Here is a 15,964-nt window from a genome sequence, read left to right as displayed (position 1 = left end):
TATATAATGCTAACTGCAGTTATTTGTGATTGTCTAAGCTCTCTGCCATACAGAATGTGAACAGAAAGCCCTTTCTGAATAAGATAGCTAAAGTGAGACATGGTAGATAACAATTCTTAAATAGAGATTTGTGGACTGACAACATATTTGGCAGAAATAAAAATCTGGAAACTTTGTGCATACTCAGAATCTCAAACATAAATTCTCCAATTCACAGTTATCAAATGGCAGAATCTCAAATTCTTCTACTTTGGTTGTAAGTAAATATTGCTAATGTGTGAAAGTTGGACTATTATGTTTTCAAAAGTACAGAATTTAGCTCTAACTATATAGAATTCCTGTACAGATTTTGACTAGAAAACTTTTTTATATAAATACTGCCTGTAGTTTTACTGTTCTCCTAACCTCCAGGGTTGTTTTAACTGAACAATTTTCTTTCAGACAAATAAACAGTTAAGTGAAGAATAAACTTCTTCCTCAGACATGTAATTTGGAATATTAAATTTAATCTCTAGCATATAATTAACAAAACCTAATGAAAGACCTTTACTGGTAAAGTATACATTTTCTAAATTGTGTATAATACTGAAAGTGTTCCAGTCCATCACTTGGACTAAACAAAGCAATGGAAACCTAAACCACTATTTTGAGCTTGCAGTTCACAAGGAAAGAACAGAATGGTACATTACTTGGCATAAAGCCATTCTACTAGTATAATGAAAGTTGCACAGGCATAATGCTGTTTCAGGAAATATAAAAGACAGAGATGAGAAAAAAATTGCTACTACTCAGGCTCCACCATCGTTTTAAAAATAACCAAGATTTGTGGGATCAGAACAAGAAGAAGCTTCTACTCTTTTTACAAATAATTTTAGAGAATGTGACCACAAGGTCATGATGTTGCATGATCCCATAAAATATTTAAATTTAATTTCATTTGTCAGCTTCCTTTCTCATTAATAATTAACCAGGAATCATTTCCTTGAATTCATCAGGTCCCTCTTGTCTTAGAAAGGCTTTTCTGCTGGAACTACAGTACCTATTTTACATGCGCCACAAGACTAACGATACTTCATACTATTCCCTACAACTATCTTACCAAGCTTCATTTGGAGTAAGCAACTAACATGATTTTTTTTTAACGGAATTTAATAGCATTGTAACGAAGTGAAATAAAATATTCTGTTAAACACCATATTACAAAATAAATGTTTAACAGCTAAACAAAAAAACAAAACCTAGCTTAGCTTTGTGTTTATTGAAAATACTTCTGTGGTAACTGATATGAACCTTAAATTTGCTTCGTATGTAAAGACATTTCTTGCACTTGAAAAGTTTAAAAATTTCCTGCCTTCTGGCAGGCACAGATGATGTACATTGATACTTTGACTCCTATAATGCCATCCATTTCTACAGTATTTTATCAGTATAGAAATACATGTAGATATTCAGTAGTCAAACAGCATTTCATAGCATGGTGGTGTTAATTTGTTTCTGATATTTAAATCAGATATAAGAATGCAGTGGTTTTTTTGTTTGTTTTTAGATTAAATTGTTTATTTTCTTACATTTTTAATCATTCCACCATTCAAAGTTAGATATATCTGAACAGCCACCGTTGCAAATCTCGACCATTGTATATAGTGAATTGTATTTTTTAGACACAGAGGAAAGTAAAATAATGGAGCCTTCGAAAAGTTATATTTCTTATCTTGGATGAATACCACATAATTGTATTAAGAAAGAAAAGGGAAACGTTGTGTTTTTACAAACAGGAAATGAAAACCATTGTTCAATAAAGGGGCAAAAATGAAACCTTCTGAAAAAAAGACTAAAATGGTTCATTCTGAATTATCTGAAACCAACATTTCATCATGCATGTATCTGAAAATGCACAATAGACTTCTGTCTTAAAGATGAAAAATAGGAAGAACAGTTACCCTGTCCATGCTGCTTTGAAAAAGAAATGCTAGAGATTTTCTTAATCTACAGCGTCAAGGATAGATTGTGTTCCAATATGGAGGCCTTTACAGTTTTAGGTACTCTGAATGTTAAGAAATATTTGGACACAATACAGTAAGTGTAGAACATATATATATACACACTCACATATGTATATAGATGATAGTATTACACTTCTCTTTCATAGATAAATACAGATCTATACATGCTGTTGAAGTATCAATTCTAGTCCCTATTCTGACCATTATATACTGGCCTGACAACATATAAGGCTGTAAATCAGTGGTGGGCAACCTACGGCCCATCAAGGTAATCCACTGGCAGGCCACCAGACAGTTTGTTTACATTTGTACAGCCGCCCACAGCTCCCAGTGGCCGCGGTTCTCTGTTCCCGGCCAATGGGAGCTGTGGAAAGCAGCGTAGGCTGCAGGGACGTGCTGACTGCCGCTTTCATCATGAAACTCATCGACTTCACTATTGTGCATCCAAGCTTCATTTGGAATTTGAATGGTCCCAAAACTGCAACCAAAACTCAAGGACTGAAGACCAAGCTCAGAATTAGGATTGCCTAAACACTCAAGCCCAAACTGGGTTTTGTACGGGCCTATGAAATACTGGTGTTTGGCAGGGCTTCAGTAAGGGCAGCCTATACAGAGGCTGTTTTGTACTGAATAAAGCCCTGACTGAATTGGCTATTTCAAGTATCTTCTCACTCTAATTTTACCTGAGTTCTGATTCAAAGGCCAAAAAAAAAAAAAAAAAAGTTTAAAATCTTCATATTTTAAAAAGTCATGCCTTTGGGGTTTTGTGTAGTTATTTGAAGTTTTAGGATATTGGATATCATTTATCATTCCATTGCTTCTAATCCCAGGAGATTTAGTTATGAGATGGATCTGCCAGCAGAATGCTGACATTATTTACCTTTCTCTCCAGAAGATAAACTAAATGTAACAATCAGGTCTGAAATTAAAGGTCATCCTGTAAACTTAAAGTGACCTTTCTTCCAGGAATCCATTAGGCTAAAATTTGTAAAATGTTACTTATAAAAAGAGACTTTTTACTCATAGAGGAGTAAACAAAAATAACTATACTCATGTATTGGGATAATATTAAAACCAAAAAGACTGAAATAGGAAGGAGAGAAACTTCATAAATTGAAGATCTTAGTGCTCATAATTAGACATATGCCTGTCTTCTACTGGCTGTGAGTTTAAAAAAAATGTGAATAAAATAGCTGCTTTTTGCAAAGTTTCTGGTTCTAAAAATAGGTGGGGTTTATGTTAAGTGCCAATTAAATTAACATTTGAAACAAATTCATTTGTATTATATTTATTTTAGCAGTCATGAAAATGCAGGTCTGACAGTACTAGAGACTTAAGTTCTCTGTTTATTCATAGTAACAACAGTACAGTTTTCCCACATCACTTTACTTGAGCAGTGGCCTGGAAGAATCAGCTCTCAGGAATAGAGGGCTTTTCAGTTTCCATCATCATTACGTATGTAACCTTACTGATGAAACTGCCACAAGAGTGCTAACAAAGTGATATTGAGTTTTATGATGCTGGCTAGGAAATGAAATGAGGCCACCACCTTTCACACAGACCATCACAGATCCATCAGCTGTTACAAGGTTTTGGTCGCTAGTACTAAATCTGGACTACATAAAAAGGATAAGCATCCCAATCCCTTAAAACATCCAATCTAAAACTAACAATTATACTTAGTGATGAGGTGGTATTTTATGTCTCTTGCCTATATATATAACAAACAATATTACCGGTAACCTACAGCGTACTTTTCATTTTAATCACTGGCCTAGTCTTCATTAGGAAATAAGGTGTATTCTTTAATCAGGTTAGCTAACACATGGTAGCTAACATGAGACAAAATCCTTGTGAAACCAAGGCAGTGTGTAGATTTTACATGAGCAAGCCTTCCAAGATAAACATTAGGCTCCCCAAGTCTTTAACTTGACCTGATATATGGGCAGAGTAAACATCCAGGCTGAGATTTTCAAAGCTGCCTAAGTGATCTGAACACTAGAGATGGTCAATTTTTTTGTAGTTTATATATAGCTTTTTCATTATTTTTTAATGTTTTTTTCCAACATTTTGCATTTTGACAGCATTTTGTGGGACCCGTCATAAAGAAACTGAATAATTTGCAGGTTATGGCTACCAAAAACTGACAATTTTCAGCTGCAAAAATGAAAATGTTTAGGTTTTTTGGTAATTTTTTGATGAAACCCAGCAAACTTTTGAAGAATTTTTTTACAGAAAAAATATTTTAGTTTTTATCAATTTTTAATGCAAACAAACAACATGTCCTGCCCTGCTTTATTGACATCCAATTCCTATTTAATTTCGTGGAACTGAAGTGAAATGAAACTATCAACTTTTACACAGATCATTAGAAAGCCAGTCCATGTTACATGATTTTTGGTTGCTACTGTCATTGTCAAGAAATAAGTTCCACATCCCACTTGTAGTCTCATAAATTTAATGGGCTGGGCATTGTGTCCCCTAATTCCTTTGCTATTTTGAAAATCTCAGACTCAATTTAATATTATTTAAATATAGTTCTAAGATATTAATATCCCCCCCCCTCACTCTCACCACCAATTTAAAAATATGACTCATTCTTCCATGGCACTATAGATAGTATTTATACACACACAAATAGCATAACTGTATTTTTTATTTATTGTATTTTGGCCACTTTCTAGTGTCTTCTATATTACCAGGATTGATTATTCTCTACTGACCCTTAAACAATATCATCTTCCCCTCAGAAACAGCCTCAGATTTGCTAATTCTGAGCTTTGGACTCTTCATTCTACTTCACTATTCAAGTATCTGTTAGTAGACTTTGCATGGTACATTTTATTCATAATATCATTGTTAGATTTTTCTCTTCTGTCTTCTTTTAGAGTTTTTATCTGAATTTTGATCTACATCTGCTATACTCATTGCTTTCTATAACAGATTTCCAAATCTACTATAGTTTTTTTTTAAATTTTCATTTTCAAATATTTTATTTTTTGTTATTCTGTCTTGAGTTGAGTTATATGAATTTTCTCGTATCAATATTTATTTTGTTTAACACAGATATGTCCATGACAATGTCAGGTAGATATGTGATAAAGATGTATACTGAATTCTTTGTGAGCCTGTTAAAACAACGTGATATGCATGATTTGGACATGAAACCATAAATCATCACAAGGTTCACTTGAAAGGTTTGGAAAACTTTCAGTGAAACTGGGCTGACTTTCAATTTGCAATCAAAGAAATAACTAGGTGAATTTTGCGCTGTTTCATACACTGTTGCAGACATTTCATATAGTACCATTTATTAACTTGATTCCTCTGCTTTTTAAAAATTCCTCAAATCTCTATATACTTTATTTTCCTCAGATTTTTTAAATAATATCATCTTACTTTTTCCTTCTGTTTTATTACTAGTTTTGTCAATCCTACTTCCAATAAGGGTGAAGTATTGTGTCCTTCCTTTTTCTTGAATATGACCTAGGATTTGGTCCTGCAAACTGTTACTTACATGAATAAACCCATTGATCTAAGATTAATGAATCTTCTCATGAATAAACGTTTGCAAGACTGGATATGTTTCAAACAGCATCAGATTTCTGCTCTATGGGGACATGGGGTTAATTTGATTCAGAGGTAAAACTGGAAATGCATATTAATGTGGTATGAAGTGCAATGATTGTCTCTCCTAGAGTTTTTCCCCCCCAAAATGTATATGTCATTAATAGTCCACAGGGATAACTATACAAATCAATTTCTATTGTTAAGAATATTTTTATTAAAGCCTTTGTTTTCGAAAGAAAGCACTTAAACATGCTAGGCTAAATCCTCAGAGGTATTATGCACCCACTACTCGAACGGTCTAGTAGGTATTATTTGTGAGTGCCCTTTGCATGCTCAGCAACTCTCATGATTTGATTGTCTGATACTTCAACATCTCTATGTCTATACAACATATGATAATTGATAACGGAATTAAATATTATCCAAGAGTTCAAAAACTGGAAAATGTGAACTAATACATTAACAAAGAATTTACTCAGTTGGAGGAAACTTGATGAGTAGTAATGCTGGAAAGAGGTGATAGTGGATATCAAATTAGACAACACAGAAAGAAAAAGAAAATGTGGATGTGAGTTTTGGCCTGCATGTGAAAAGGCATCAAGTTCTGGAGCAGGCAGTCAACAGTTTGTCTCTGTATGGCTCTGTTGCAATATTACTGGAAGTTTTATTCAAATCTAGGCATGGCATTAACACAAAGGTACTGACAAATTAGAAGGGACTGAAATGACTGCCTTATGGGCAAAGAGTAAATATGTATAGTTTGACTAAATGGTCATTAAAAGGGGACAAAACTTTATAAATATTTCAAGGTTGTACATTTCAAAGATGAAGAGTAATATGATATATGGGAGCAGAAGAAAATATAATGGGAGGAAACTAGAATAGGAAAATGGTATCATGAATATCAGAAAAAAATCTAAACTTTGAGATGTATTAATCTGTAGAATAGCCTCCCAGGGATGTGGTGGAAGGTCTATTATTCGTGAATTTTAAAATTTGAATATATTAAAAAAATCAGAATATGTGTATAGAGAACAATTCTTCTCTAGAAGGGAGATCAGTTGGAAAATGATATCCCATTTCCATCTAAAAAAATACAGCATCATCACAATTACAATTTTCAAAAACAAATCTTATCTTAACTGTTCTTATTATTATTATTCATGTTTATTACGCTAGTAGGGACCAACCAAGAAGGGGGCTCCACTTGCCTAAGCACCATATAGACAGAATATTAGACTGTGCCTGCCCTGGAGAGCTTACAATCTAAATAAGTGTTGCCCATGTTTCTTCTCTTCTTCCTTTGACATATGTGTTTTAGATATTTTATAGTCTTCAATGTATTGTTCATTTTGGTTTGCTCTTTTGCCCATATGTTTGTTCCTCTGTCTATTCACATAGTAGTAAGCAGTATACATCTTTCCATATGCCAGCAAGAAGCTTTAATCTTTTGCTCCATCTTCATGATGACTGTCCATGTTTCTGCTCTATTATGACAATAGCTTTTTATACTTCAAAATGGTAATGTTCATTCTTCCATAGCTTTTGTATAACTTCATTTTAGATTCATTGATAATGCCAAACAATGAAATTTAGAATGTTATGAGTGGGTCAGTAGCAATGAAGAGAATTGGTCATTATTATTGCAATTAAGTAAGTCTGTTATAAATAGTTATTTATGTATACTGGTAAATGGGAGTTTGCACCTGTCCAGAATTCAGCAGAAGGTAAATGTAAACTCATGTTGCCCAACTTCCGCCCCTTTGACAAACAAGTACTGTTTTAAATGATGTTTTGCCTAGAAACAAACCCTCAAGTATTAAACTAAAAATAACATTTCTGAAATTTTTATTTTTTTCTCCTTTTACAGCTAAAAATGGTGCGGCCTTCCACATACACAGAAACATAGGATAAGCTAATAGATGAATATCCATAATGTCTGTTGCCTAGAGGAGTCGTTTCCAACCTTCAGGCTATGCTGAGCCAAATAAATTCTTTCTTGGGCTTGGAAGAGCCTGGCAGCAATTATGGAAGTCTCCTGTGAATACTAATACTCACCTTGCAATGAGACTTTTATACACAATTCAATTTGAAATCTATTCTAAAATTTCTGAGTTGAAGCCAACTATTTTAGGTATACAGGTTCTAAAGGTTTACAGTAACCCTTTAAAGGACACATGATATCATTTTCACTCTTAAAAATGGAGGCATAGGACACACAAAAGACATTTCATGTCCTGGTTTTGTTTTTATTGTTTTTATAAATTAATGTCCTCAATTCATTATCTCCCTCTTCTTTTTGTTTTCAAAGATGTTTTTTCCTCTCACCTCTCAGAGTGCTCTCAATTTCTATTAAAATAGCAGAAGTTGAAGGTGCTCAATATCTCACTTTCTGTGACCAATGGTCACTTGCAGAAGGAGTCACCAGGAAGAGGCAAACACTGGCTTCCTGTTTGTAGAATCTGACTGAGCTCTGCATTTCATATTCACTTCGCTCCCCTCCCCTCCTCTCCATTCCCTTCTCCTGACCCTTCTCAGCCTTTTGATTTGCCATCATTAGGAGGATGGGGAAAACCTGCATTGTCAATGCCCTTGATCCCTCTTAGAGATGGCTATTAGGTGCATTCCCAACTCCTTGGAGGGGTTAGAAGAGAAATGCAGACTAGCAACCAGCTCCTTCTAAGAGCAGATCAAAGGGCCAATAGGGTAGGAAGCAGTGGCACGTGGTAAGATTGCTGGGCTGACACAAAGTGGTTCTACAAGAGAGTAAGAAAAAACATTGAGCTCACAGTTAAGAGTGGTTGTCAATACATAATGGCTGGTCTTGAGCGCCCCACCATTGCTGCCTTACTCACATTTCTGCCCCCTATGGATTTTCTTGAACAACTGTAGCAACAATTTGTCTTTAGGTAAAGATGTCCCCTGCTGGTGCCTCCCCTCCTTCTGCCAGGGATCATAGGTTTTAAACCATGGTTTACAGGGCTCTTAGACCGTTGGCAGTTCCAACCTGCCACCGACTAACTGGTGTTAACATAGAATCTAAATTCTGACAGAGGATCAAGTCCTGGGATCAGATTGGTGGAACACTGGGGGTCCTGATTGGTTCCCAGTTCTTATTTAAGCCAAGCACAGGAACAGGAAATTGTCCATGCAACTGGGTTCTTGTGGCTTTAGGACTGCTTCTTTTTCCCATGTGCCTACTGCTTGCCGGTAGCTGGGTGGACACCTGCTCCTGCCTGGAAGGGCTTGAAATCAGCTCTGAAAGAGGGCTGCAGCTCTAAAAGCTGGGCTGATTGGGGAAGTGGCCTTAGCTGGGCCACACCCCAATTGGGCTACAGCTGGCCTGTATGAAAAGTCTGGGAGCCAGGAGCTCAGCACTCTCTCTGTGCATTCAGAGAGAGATGGGCTTGGCTGCAGGGAGGTTAACCAGGTATTTGGAGTGGAGCAGGGCTGGGGAAAGGCTAAGGGAGCTGGGGAGCTCCAGCCTAGGAAAGTCCCAGGCTGCAGGTCTGGTAAGGCCTATTAGATACTGGGTTGCAGAGGGCAGCTCATGGGTAGGCAGAGGCAACAGGTCTGAACCCCTTTGCCTGTGATGAGTGGCTGATACTGCAGTCTGCCCCAGTGAATGGGGGCTAGATGGAGACTAGGCAGTAGCCAAGACTGACGCAAAGTGGGGATAGTGGGTGGGGGTTCCCCTGGGATGAGGAGACCCAGAACTGTGGGGGTACTGCCAGGGGGCAGCACCTAGAGAAAGGGGCACTGGGGTCCTGGGAGGGACATGGGGCTAGTGACAAGGGGGATGAAAGAGGGCGCTCCAAGGCTGGGAGAACTAATTCCCTAGGACAACCAGCAGGAGGGGCCGCAGCGGTGAGTCCTGAACTGCTACATTGCCTTTGATCTCCTTGCCAACTTGACCCTGCCTGCCTCCTCACGCAGAACTTCTGGTTTGCTTTCTGGTCTGGCTCAGAATCTGAACTCTTGGTATCTGACCCAGCCTGGCTCTTGGTTCCTGCTCTGATTACTAGATCAGTCTGCCCATGACCTGGTGGTGACATCTGTTGTTTATGATATATGGGTCAGTGTTTCTCCCATTGATGTCAATAGCAAATGTCTTAGACTTCAAAAGGAGAAAAAATAAGCCAAGGGTTTCCAATTACCTGGATGACTAACTTATAAAATAATTTACAATGTAGCCCTTTTTTCTCTGAATGAATTATCTGCAAGCAGAAAAATTGTATAAAATCCTTATTTGAAGTTCTTTGCAAACTATGTGATTGTACTTCACCCTATGTGCTGTTTGCAAACTCTCTTTGTCTTCCACTGTTCACTATTCATAATTTGTGGTGTGTGATTGGTCAACAATGCCACATAGATATTTTAGACTCTCTATATGCAAGTGAAAGAATACTCAACAAAAGAGTGTGTTTGGTTGCTGAGCAGTGCTCTTTCAATTCCTCTTTCTTAGTTTGGGTCCTCTTTCATCTTCAAATTACAAAGATAATGCTTTCTAGTTCCGTTATATATATTTCAGTTATGCTTAAATTATCATTTAAGTGCAAATACTAAAAAGAGAAAATTCAAGATAGTTTATGTTAATATAAACATAAAACTATTATGTTACATCTATAACAACTAACTGTATAAGGCTAAAATTCCAGATAGGTGCTGGGGACTGTGACCACTGGATCTGAGTGAAAGTTTTCATCCAAAATTTTCTACCCACAATACATAACAATGTACACTCCATATATAAACAGCACAGGCAGTGATGGCTATTGTTAAAGTTGTCCCACCCTCTCCATTTTAAGGCCCTGTTTTCAAAAGTCAAATTTAAAACTTTTGAGCTAAAAATTTTCATGCTGAGTGTCTGCCTCAGGCAATTTTTTTCTCCCCTTTCTAAAAAGTTTCATACCACATAATGGAATGTCTTCACAAACACAGTGGTAGTATTTGCCCACAAAGGGGCCCGACCATAGACTCACATTTGCTTCACTGGGCTTTGGGTCAGGCTGAAAGGCACCAGTCCAGCATTCAGATCCATGCAGCCCATACTTACACAGATACAGAATCCCACTGTAGTCATTGGAGTTACACACACACACACACACACACACACATATATATTACAGGATTGTGCTCATATCAGCCTATAATAGCCCAACATATGGCCTCCCTCAACTCAATTCCACTTGTTGTTTTTTTTCCCTCCCTTTCACCCAGTGTTCTAATGGTCACTCTCTTTCCTTCTTGATTTTCTCATTTTGGATATTACATTAAAATGTGACTTTCTTCTCATTCATCCATTTCCTGTTGCTCTTTGGTCCCTGAGATTTTTATTTTTTTTCTCCAGTTTTGCCTCTTTTTCTATATACCTATATATGCACACAAACAATTTTGACAAGTGTAACATTAACACAAAGTATTTCTAAGGAATCTTCCTCTCAGCAAAGCAAAACAAAGAGAAATCTATTTTTACAGTCCATTTGCTGTGCCCTGCACCATCTGCACTCCAAACAAATGTAGCAAAAACAACACTGCTACCCAGCAAATGGTGAACTGTACAGTGCAATGAGACTTATCAAATGCTGGCATGTGCTATATTATCTAGCCCTCACACAGCATTACACAACTACTCCAGAAATTTCATCTAAAGTGACTGTGTGCAGACCTGAATCCCTAAATTTCATGCCTCACACATGTGGGGTCAGGAGGGACTGAAGCAGAACCCCTGAATTTCATGATGACATTCCCATGATGACTACTATCATGGAACTACATTTGACTATCATCAAAGCATTTCCCGGGGATATTCTGAAGTTGCAAAGAAAGCTGGACAGGGAAAGAGAGAGTTTGGGAAGAAATGAGTGAACAATAGAGCACAAACATTAACTTAGGCAGACAGGAAAGTCACACTGCTAAAATAAAAACTATTATCAATAGCTATACTAAGGGGGGAAATGCACAAGTTAAAGAGCAAGTTGCTGCGGAGTGAGTGTGTGTGTGTGTATGTGTGTGTGAGAGAGATTTCAAAGACCTCAGTATGCCACATTTAATTTTGTTTGTGAGGAAAAGAATTTCAACATATTTTTTTAAGCTTGTATTTTCTTATACTCTTCTGCATATTAGGTGGAGTGACTTACACATGGAAGGGGATTCCATGAGACTGCACAGTTAACATTGCCTGTACCTTTTATTGTCTTTTTAATAGCATTTGCGTTTTGTTTGAGTTTAGTTGAAATAAGCATCCAAAAGTTTGGATGTGCATCAGCAGCCTCTTTGAATTATCCAAACTTTTTGGGAGTTCTGCCAAAATGCCTAGCTAGGAATACTGTAGAAGTAGCAGTGAGTACTCAGCCCTGGGGGAAAGGCTCCTCTGGCTAATTATGGAGCTGCATGATGTGCTGAGGAGCTCCAGTGGGAATCTTGTCTTGTCTTGTTTGTCCTGAGGGACGATGGCTGTGATATGGGGCCTTGAGGGTAGACAGTGATAAAAAGCCCAGGAAAATGAAGAGCTCCTCAGAGCTTCAAAATGGATGTTTGTGATCCTTTGGGGGAGAGGAGGAAATTATGAGATAGAAGAGAATAGGAAAAATAGCTTTGAAAGAAAGAGAAAACAGAAGTTGTTTTGAAACGGATTTTAAAGCAATGTCTAAGTAAATTAGGTTTGCTTTCTGCTTCTCTCACATTTCAGCCCTTGATTCTCCTCACATAGGAAAAACAGATCCAGTTGGAGCACACTTCCATTTCTCCCCTCAAGTGGCTATTTAGACCAATCAGAATTTGATTTGATTACCAGCTTTTGGAACACAACCTAAGGAAAATTGCTGATGTCTGGTCTTGCAAGGTAAGAGAAAATCAAGCACAAATAAACAATGCTGTGTTGTTAATGATTTGATGAACAACTAATCAAAGAAGTTCAAGTAAGACCACCCAAAATCATACTAATTGAATGGGCTCACATTTCTGCCTGGCTTGCTCACACAACACAAATCCAGTTTCCTAGAGTACTTCTAATCCTGTCTGTTTGCTTATGCAAAGTTTAAAATTTACCTATATTGGAGAATATCAAAGAATTAGCTGAGGGGTTAAATGGACACCCAGACAGGTAAATATGTTAGATGAAGAGGATAGTGGTTCTGAGAGACACACTTCCCTTTCCCTCCACTCCTGCATAAATATTACTACTAATAACAATAATAATTAAGGGAGGAAGATTGACATTTTGTTTTATAGCCAATAAATAACAATGCAAACTTAAATGCAGTCAAGCTATTGTTACAAAATGGATTGCAAGACATATTGTTTAGAAAAGACAAAGTAACCATGAAGGAAAAAGCACAATATAAAAATCTTCTTTCTAAATGCATATTGTGAACATAAATATCACTTAGTTTAGGTCAAAAATTGTATTTATAAAGCATGAAGGAATACAAATAGTGGTGATTAAAATTGGTTTTAAGATTTTAAATTTTAAAACCACATTTTAACTACCCAATTGTCCATCTGGTCTTTTAAAGATAAATGTATTAACTGTATGAATTTACTTCAAACTAGTGTATAATCTAATTTCTATAAGAAAGTGCCATGCAAATGTGGGACAAGGCAGACTTGCATAAGCTTCTTTATGTTCAAGAATAAAGAATGCCAGGGTAAGGAAGTTGGCGAATTTCTGCTAGTATATTAAATTTACCTAATATTCCCTTTGATAAAATCAGTTGTGAAACATACGAAGTTTCTTCTGTTTTGTTACTGCAATCAAAATATATTTTTCACATTCATTCTTTTTCTGATTCTCTGGTAAACAGTGCATTCAAACTATTTACTCTTGAATTGTGCTGTATTTAACTGTATCAGAATTCTCTTTATGGCTATGGTGTTGAGATTAGGATTAGTAATGCAACAAAGCGTCCTTAAAAATGCCTCTGAAATGAGAGAAACTGTTCCAAGTTTACTTTCTCTGATTCCATCAAAGGTGTAGAGAACAGAGCACCACAGCTGAATACAACGCGCAAAGTAAGTTTCAAAAGAAGAAATAAAAGACTATATTGGATACTTTTATATTTCAAACATTTAATGTAGGTTTTTCTTTGCAATATATATTGTTTTCAGAAAAAAATTGTTTTGTTTTTTTTAAAACGTTATATAGGTTGCAAAACACTCATACAACCTTAATTTATCTCCCTTGTGTTTCCAGTCTGTGCACTGCATAAAGCAGGAGTCCTGTGGAAAAAATAGTATCTGATAATATAATTAAGTATTGTATTGTAATAAAAACAAATAAGTTGCTAAATTAAGGTTGCACAGTTGTCTGTGCGTCTGATATTTCCTAATTTCTGAGTGCTTAAATTTGCAACCCAAGTAACATTCTTTTAAATTTCCTATCCTTTTTTTAAAGGCTTAAAAAAAATCTGTTTATGTATAACTTCTCCCATTATGCCTGATTGAGATGTAGTCTAGTCAAGGATCCCCCTTTATAGAGGAGAGGTGGGAATCACTCTAACCTGGGCATTTGTATGACTCACAATATCTGTGGCACCATAGGCAGATGAAGCTTAATGTTGACCTGATTGAAGACTAAATATTTTAGTTTCAGTTCCATACACCAAAATATTTAGATTCAGCTCAAACCTACCCAAAACAAAATATTTTGTTTGAATTTTCCATCAAGAAAATTGAATAAATGACCTCAGAATCAAAATTTTACCACTGAAATTTCTGACTAATATCTATATTACATAATGAAGAACATCAAAGTTACAAGGGCGAATACTCAAAATTTAGGAAATGACAAAATTAGGGCTATCCATGCAGCCTTGCTTTGGCCCCCTTATGTGAAGCATTAGATAATCTCGCTCAACATCACTTTGGACATCTGCAGGACAACTAACACCAGCTCTCCTGAATTCCAGTGTACTGCCTTAACAAGAGGAGAACGTTCTTACTGTTTGTATAATTAAAGACTAGAATAAAGGACTCTTAGCCCACCCTCTTTTACATAAGCAGAAAGGATGCCTGCTACTGCTGTTCTTATCTTGAACTCAAACTCAGGCCCGGAGCATGCTCAGTGCAGATTGAAGGTCAGTGGAGCGGGGGAATGGTGCAGCACAAAGGAGACAGAGCACAGCAGAGAATGTTGCCCAACTGATTTAAAAGTTTTGATATTTTAATATATAGTAAAGAGATGTGAAATCATTTATGTTGTCTTTTACATCTGCCTCTGAACTCTGCATGTTTGGATTCATGGTAACTGAGGTGCTTGGCTTTGCAGGTGGAGGGCAAAAAGAAAATAGACTCAGTAAATATTTTAATGTCCCAAATATTAAAATAATTTCTCAGTAATGAGTGACAAATCCTGTATTTGTCACTTGACAGTAATGCAATTATCCAAACCTCCTGCTGATAAAAGCTTTATACCACACCATCATATATTCTGTCTCCCTGTTTAATTTTATGAATATGATGTACATGTGTACAGATATATATACTTGCTATCTACAGAGGCACTAGAGGCTAAATTAAAGATGCTATAGCTGCTCTGATTCAGAGTTCTTCAGTGATATTGGTTTGTTATTGATTTGGACACCATTGTGCTGCAATTGTGTTATGTTGGCATATAGGTACCAAATGAATATGGCCCTAGAAATGCCTTGATAGATACACTATATGGGAATGACAATATGAAGGCAGTGATATATAAACCTAATTGGATTGTTTCATGTAGTTGGTTGTTTTTTAACATCAAAAGTTTTATTTGTAAAGATTGTTATATACGGGACACTGTATATCTGTGGTTTTGTCTCTTAGCTCATTAAGCATGCTTAGGTAGTACAAGCAGCAGTGAAACCCTGTTCTACCAGGAATAGATATTGATGTAGACTTGCAGTGATATGCCTATTCTACTTTCTCTCTCTATCTAACTACTTTAACTCTTTTCCTTTACACCCACTGGTTAAAGAAGGCTGAAACATAAGGAAGTATAGATGGCCCTATGCTGCTAAATGCAGAGGTAGCTCTCTGGCTCTGTTGCAGTCTGGGAGTAAGAGTAAGTCAGACAGCCTCTGTTTGCTGCAGGGTTCATAGCTCTATTAGAAAGGCTGCTTGTCAGCTAGGCTGACACATTCAGCCATGCTAGTAGACACAGACTCTGCAATACAGGAAGCAGAAACTATCCATATAGTCAGATACCATAAAAATAGTATTTGAGGAGAGGGCATAGTCACACTGGATACAGAGACACCGTGTCAGCTTTTCTGCTGTCCCCTAACAGAGGGATCCAAGAATACAATAGGCTTACATTTGAACTTGTACCACACACCTGCTGATTGGTTCTTTCTCTGGTCTCCTCTCACCCTGCTCCATCACTGTCTCTCCATGGCTTTCCTCATTCTCAC

The 15,964-nt window shown here is 36.7% G+C and overlaps 1 long non-coding RNA gene across 1 annotated transcript; it reads left to right on the top strand.

The window, feature by feature from the left end:
* Positions 1–8,842: 8,842 nt before the first annotated feature.
* LOC135984135 (uncharacterized) lies at positions 8,843–15,343 on the top strand. Its single transcript, XR_010602044.1, has 4 exons — positions 8,843–9,440; positions 12,286–12,417; positions 13,546–13,586; positions 14,483–15,343. It is a non-coding gene; the product is annotated as an uncharacterized LOC135984135 (long non-coding RNA).
* The last annotated feature ends 621 nt before the right edge of the window (positions 15,344–15,964 follow it).

Source organism: Chrysemys picta, chromosome 5 (genome assembly GCF_011386835.1).
Source record: "Chrysemys picta bellii isolate R12L10 chromosome 5, ASM1138683v2, whole genome shotgun sequence".
Taxonomy (NCBI): domain Eukaryota; kingdom Metazoa; phylum Chordata; order Testudines; family Emydidae; genus Chrysemys; species Chrysemys picta.
This window is presented reverse-complemented; position numbering and strand designations above follow the sequence as displayed.